Source organism: Hippopotamus amphibius, chromosome 7 (genome assembly GCF_030028045.1).
Source record: "Hippopotamus amphibius kiboko isolate mHipAmp2 chromosome 7, mHipAmp2.hap2, whole genome shotgun sequence".
Taxonomy (NCBI): domain Eukaryota; kingdom Metazoa; phylum Chordata; class Mammalia; order Artiodactyla; family Hippopotamidae; genus Hippopotamus; species Hippopotamus amphibius.
Window position 1 is genome coordinate 131,751,613 of NC_080192.1, and position 6,390 is coordinate 131,758,002.

Sequence of the window (6,390 nt, forward strand, 5' to 3'; positions counted from 1 at the left end):
AATGGAAAGAAGCCTGATGCAAATACACACACACATATATATAATGTAAGATTTTATCTATTAAAAATTCTTGAAAATGCAAACTAATCTATACTTGCTGAAAGTAGATCAGTAGTTGCTTATAGCCAGGGGTTGAAGAGCCAAGGGTGGAAGAAAGGTTGGACTGGAAGAAAGGTTGGATTGAAAGCACAAGAAAATTTAGTGGGCAGAAAGTAGTGTTCCGTATCTTGGTTGTGACACTGGTTTCATTGAGTATAAATTTCGTTGGTTTCACGGGTGTATATATCTGTCAAAACTCATCAAAGTTTATGCTTATAATGGGTGCAGTCTACTCTATATAAATCATATGTTAATAAAGTTGTTTAAAAGAAACCCTGAAGCTTTGTGAGTCTGAATAAGTTGATTAAAGTTTCATAGCTTCATAACAGACTTAGAACCACAAAGCTCATGCTTTTAGCTACTCTGGATTACTGCCTTGAAATTATTTATCATTATATGTTACAATTATATTTTTTCTTTGAAAATTTCCTTGACTCTTTGACATAAGAAAATGTAAACTAAACTGTAAATTTTTTTCAAGGCAATATGAACATAAATCACGTACATATCTTAGGGCAACTTACATTATGCTAAGTGTGTGGTAGATGAGTGTGTGTGTGGTATGAATAAGCTAATTTTCTACTAACCATATACTTGACTAATTTATTGATGAATTATTTTTTCTAAACATGGCCATAAATGATATTTCTTACTCTACATGTGACCTCCATTAGAATTGATCAATCTCCCTCCTCTTGAATCTGGGTGGATTTGTGATAGTTTCATCCAGAAGGGTACAGAGGAAGTATAGCTATGTGACTTTCAAGACTTCATCATAAGAGATGTTGCAACTTCTTGCTTGTCTCCTGGAATATTCACACTTGGAGATTCAAGCTGCCATGTAAGAGGTCCAGCAGCACTGAGGTTTCTGGGTTGAGAAGAAAGCAAGCCATGTAGAGAGGCCATGTGTGGGCACACTGATTGGCATCCCAATTATTCAAGCCATTCCATCCAAGCAACCAGCCGTGTGAGTAAACAAGCCTTCCGAGGATTTTAGTCCCCAGCTGTTATGTCACTCCCAACTTTGTGCCTTCCCATCAGGGACCCTAGGCATGATGGAGCAGAGATCAATAATTCTCATTGAGTTCTGTCTTCATTCCTGTATTACAAAGTCTTTGACCATAAAAAAATAATTTTAAGCTGCTAAGTTAATTATTATAAACTTAAAATATAAATTTAGTACTATAAGTAGGGTTCTGCTATGATAAAAACTTAAAAGCTACAGTATTGGCTTTGGAACTAAGCACCTGGTATAAGCTGAAAGGTCCCTTAATTTTAGTTATGAAAATTAGTTAATTAGGTAAAACAAGAAGGAACTTGAGAAGACTTTTCATAAAGTCTAAAAGGGTCTCAGAAAGTTTGGAAGTCAAGGCTGTCAGGATAAGGAGGAAATTATTATTGGAGGGTGGACCCTTGTTATGTAGTGACAGAAATTTTAGCAAAACCATCATCTGTGCCAATGTGAAAAATATAATATTTACCTGTATTAGTCAATGGATTTGGTTAAGTAAAATTTCCGGCAACTTTTGAAAGTACCCACTGAGTTCTTTTAGCTGGGTATAAGAAGATATAGAGAGGAGAGAGAAGAAAAAAGAAGAAACTCTTTACATTTTCAAGCAAAGTTTAGAGGAAGTATAATGGAGTTAAGGCTTGGTAGTCTCAAAAACAAAACTATTTTTCACCCCCTCTCTCAGGAAATTTTTTAGTGTACTTTATTTTTAAAGCAATTTTAATCACAGCAAAATGGAGTGGAAGGTACAAATATTTCCCTCATACCTACTGCCCTCTAACATGCATAGCTTCCCCCATTATCAGCCTCCACCATCACAGTGGTACATGTGTTACAACTGTTGAGCCTTCATTAACACATCATAATCACCCAGCATCCATAGTTTACATTAGGATTCGCTCTTGCTGTTGTGCATTTTACGGGTCTGGACAAATGTATAAGGCTTTATAGCCAACATGATAGTATCAGATACTGTTGTTTTTCAATTTGCTAAGCTTTTTACTCATTTTTAGGATGGAGTGGCGACTTCTCTGCTTCTTACATGTCAGACTGGAATCAGGAAGTCCCTAGGCTCCAAAGTTTTTTTCCTCAAAGTAAGAAAGGACTTTAGGGAAAAATATAACCCAGGGTGATATCAGAAATATATCTTGGGATAAAGATAAAGCAAAGTTATAACTGTAAAAGCCTTTGTTAGAACCTCAGAGAGATTTGACAAAAAGATTTCATAAACGCTTTCAATTAAATAAATGGCCTTCTAAGGATCTTTAGCACATCTCTTGCTTAGCCCCTCTTAACAATTAACTTTCAAAGAAACTTAAAGCCCTTACACCACAACTTCCTCATGAGAAGCCCAAGGTAAGAGAAGGACTTACCTTTAAGAAAGTTGTGGATGTAAGTTTCATTTGATGGAGTGGGTTATAAATGGATACACGAAATACCCACAATGTTTTTAAGGGTATTTTTAGACTCAGTTTGGACTAAAAGAGACAAAGACAGTACAAGGTGGAAAATAAAAGACTTGGGATATCACTCTTCTTAGCTTCTTACAGGCAGGATGCAAGCAGAGAAGTCTACTTGGTGTAGTAAACATAGACTATTTCTTATGAAAAAAAAAAAAATGTTGGCCCAGGGAATGAAACCAAGAATCCAAGATGTGGGAGTAAGAATCAAGCAAATAACTTCCTGGGGGGAGGACTGTACCTAATCCAAGGAACAGAACATGTGCCCAGCTGAATTTCAGAATTACTTTGAACAAGTGATTGTCACGTGCGTCCTACAGAGTGTGTACAGCAATTGTCTTGGTCTGCCCCGCCATTGTATTTTGGGTGTGAATGCGTAAGTTCATTTGTTCTTTTTAGTTTACAGCTCTTCAAATTGAGAGCTACAGTACTAAATGCCTCATTGTATCTAGACCTGATTTAAATGACAAGATCCTGGAATTTGCAGTAGGATGAGACTTTGGGAGTTTAGAGGAGGGATGTCAAAGATAAACAAAGCTGTACATTAATTAAAGTGGTGAAAACAGATTTTATCCAGTCACTGCTGACAATAGGGAGAACTGAGCTCCATTCCCGTGTGTACAGATGTGGCAGGGTGTTTCAAAGGGATAGTGAGGGAGTAGGAAAGGGGAGAGAACAGGGGCTCAAGTGAAAAGTCATAATGGGTTGGTCAGTATAAATGTGAGTAGGCCAGCTGTGCCTGCTGAACTTGCAAGTACTGCAGTTAGGATTCCACCCTCGCACAGAGCCTGGGAGACAGAGGCCCTATCCTTCCTGATGTTCACCTTTCAAAGGAGCGGCCTCTTTCAGGTCCTTGAGAAAGACACTCCTGAGTTGTAAGAGGTGCATATCCATCTCAAAGGAAGACAGGAAGGATTCGCCATTGTGAGCCCTTTCCAGTAAATGCTGTCCGAAACTGAGGTTGGGGCCTATCTTCAGGTGTTGGCCAGGACAAGCAGTACATTCTCTTGTCATTCTAGAGCTTTCTCAGGCAGACATTTTAAATGGAGGGCGGGGGTCACCCCAAGGACACATCTTTGTGCTGCTTTCTCAGGCTGGCGTTTAATGGAAGGCTGCGGTCATCCTAGGACACAGCCTTGTGCTCGGTCCTCTCTTAATGCAGAGGCTTGAATGGAGCCATGCTGTGCCAAGAGTTCTACAGTTCCCAGGGAGTGAGTGTATTTTGTATGTGAGAGGTCTATAAATAATTGATGGCCCGAGGTCAGACTGGAAGTTTTAAAACATAGCCTGTAAATTCTGTGATACTCCTACTATCAAGAAAAGGGTATAATTGCCCTTCTCTTGAATCTGGGCTAGCTAGTGACTGACCAATAGGGTATGTGGCAGAAGCGGTGGCATGGACTTCCAAGGCCAGGTCATAAAGTCTTTACCCACTGGGAGCAGTCAACCTTGGCAATCTAATCTCCCATGTTAGAAGAATGTGGACAATAATTTCCAGAAGAATGGAATGTTGAACAGATTAGAGACTGTAGGATGATTACTAGGTATCAACCAGTAAGGGACCAGTAGAGGTAGAGGGCACTCGAGCAATATTGGTAGAATGAATAAAACCTGATTGAATAAGTGGAATAATGAATGGGTCTCTCCATAGAGGATAATACTGTATCTGAATTGGAACAAAATTAGAATTAAAAAGCATTTAAATAATTAATGATGAATTCCTGACTGGTACATTAAAACATGACAAGATAATGGATCTTGTTATGTAATGGTCATTTTAGAAACTCGAAAGCTATTTAAAATTTTTGGACTGAAAAGGAAAAAGGTCAATTTACCAGGAGCAGCATAGAATTATTTTAATTCATGGTCCTTAGTATCAGCCTATAAATATTTGTTGTATGAATGGACAGCTACTCTTGCTTAATATGCACTGTGTACCAAGCCTTGTGAGGAGAGTTTTTTCATGCATCATACACCTAAATGGTAGATCTTATTTAAAAACCCATTATTGATCCTTTTGTAGTTCATGAGCATGATGATTGGGTGTTCACACAATTGTGTGACGTGTCTCCATCAAACCTTGTTACAATACTGGCATATTACCCGTCTGATGTAAATTTTAAAAAAATAATAATAAATAAATAAATAAATAAATAAATAAATAAAAGCCCATTATTCTGTAGGATGAGTACTAGGTATCAACCAGTAAGGGACCGGTGAGATGAGAAAATGTATGAGTTTTCCCAAGGAAAGGGGTTTAAGACAGATTTTAATGTGTCTTTACTGTGACTTTTAAAAAGTGTTTTCTTCCAAAATACACATTCTGTTTCTTAAATAGAGCAGTTATTTTATTTTAAAAATTGATAAAATTTACTTTGGAAATTGACATCCTGTAGAGATAGTTAATTAAATTTTCTCAGATAGTTGCACTTTACTCCCTCACACATTCAGGTCTTTACCCAAATATCACCTTCCCAATAGGATCTTCCTTGAATGCTCCATTTAAAATGTATCCCTGTTCTTGGCAAGTCTCACTCTCCCTTAACCAGATCTAATTTTTTTTTCCATAGCAATGAGCACCTTTTAACATACTATATAATTGAGTATGTTTGTTGTGTGTTTCCAGCCTAGAATGTATAGTTCACAAGGTCAAGTGTTTCTATTCCACTCACTGCTATGTACCTGGAACTTCTAGAACAGTGCCTGAGACATAGCAGGTGTTCAGTATTGCTGAAAGAATGAATGTGTGTATGCTATATCATGTCTCTGTCTAAAATGACACAGAAGGACAGAACCCCTGCCTGTAGGGAATTTACCCTGTAATATGAGAAAATTCCATACAGGATATTTTGCCCCATGTTTCAGTAGGTTAATTCAGCTCAGCCAAGTCTTCCTCCCTTCTTTAAGGACTGGTCATTCTTACTGTTTTCTTCATCCCCTCTTTGTCTATATTTTCTCCAGTGTTCCGATTTACTTGGTTCAATTTTTCACTCTTATCTCCTCCATAATATCTTAAAAAATATTAAGTAATTAAATTTGAAAGGAAAATCTCTTAATGTAGGAAAAGTATAGAACAGGGGTAACTTTCAGTCCTTTTCTCTCTGTGCTTTTGCAAACCCTTCGTTTCTCTTGTGCCGTCCAGTATGGCTTAAGTCTACATTTACTAGAGACATTCCTTGCCCACTTGGCCCTCACTCACCTACCTTCAAATTTCATCAGACCTTACTGGACCTGTGTTTACTCCTGGCACATTTGTCTGTCCCCTACCCTGCCCTGTTCTCACTATTACTATTATGTTTAGTGACTGGCACTATTTCCCACTCTTAGATATCACCCTCAAACAGGAGCAAGCAATGTAAATAATCCAGAAAACTTGATGTGTCGGCTTGACTCCAAATAGATTAATGTGTATTTCCTTTTGAATCAAACTGCTAATATGAACATTTCAGAGTATGCCAAACAAGAATATCCATTGGGAAGATAAAATTGGAGATGGCGATTAGTTATACTGAGGACAAAGAACAACAAGTAAAGCTTTCAGTATAAATTATAACCTCAATTTCTGCAAGACCTTCAGAAATATAAAAGCTGATAGGAGTAAGAAGTTTTGCTAGGCAGCCAGCCTGCCAGACACATGGGTGGGAGCTCTCACCCTCTCTCTCTCAAACACACACACACCCCACACACCCCATCACAAAGGAAAACACAACACACGTAAACATACAAAAACAAGCTTACAGAAGACATTTCTTCATTAAGAATTAAAAAAAAATGCCCTTTAACTTAGTAAGGATAAACAGAACTGTCAGAGAAAGAAATAGG

General features: G+C 37.8%; 1 non-coding gene across 1 annotated transcript; it reads left to right on the plus strand.

Moving 5' to 3' along the window:
* The first annotated feature begins 4,579 nt into the window (after positions 1-4,579).
* Positions 4,580-4,681, plus strand: LOC130857944 (small nucleolar RNA U13). Its single transcript, XR_009054938.1, has one exon. It is a non-coding gene; the product is annotated as a small nucleolar RNA U13 (small nucleolar RNA).
* The last annotated feature ends 1,709 nt before the right edge of the window (positions 4,682-6,390 follow it).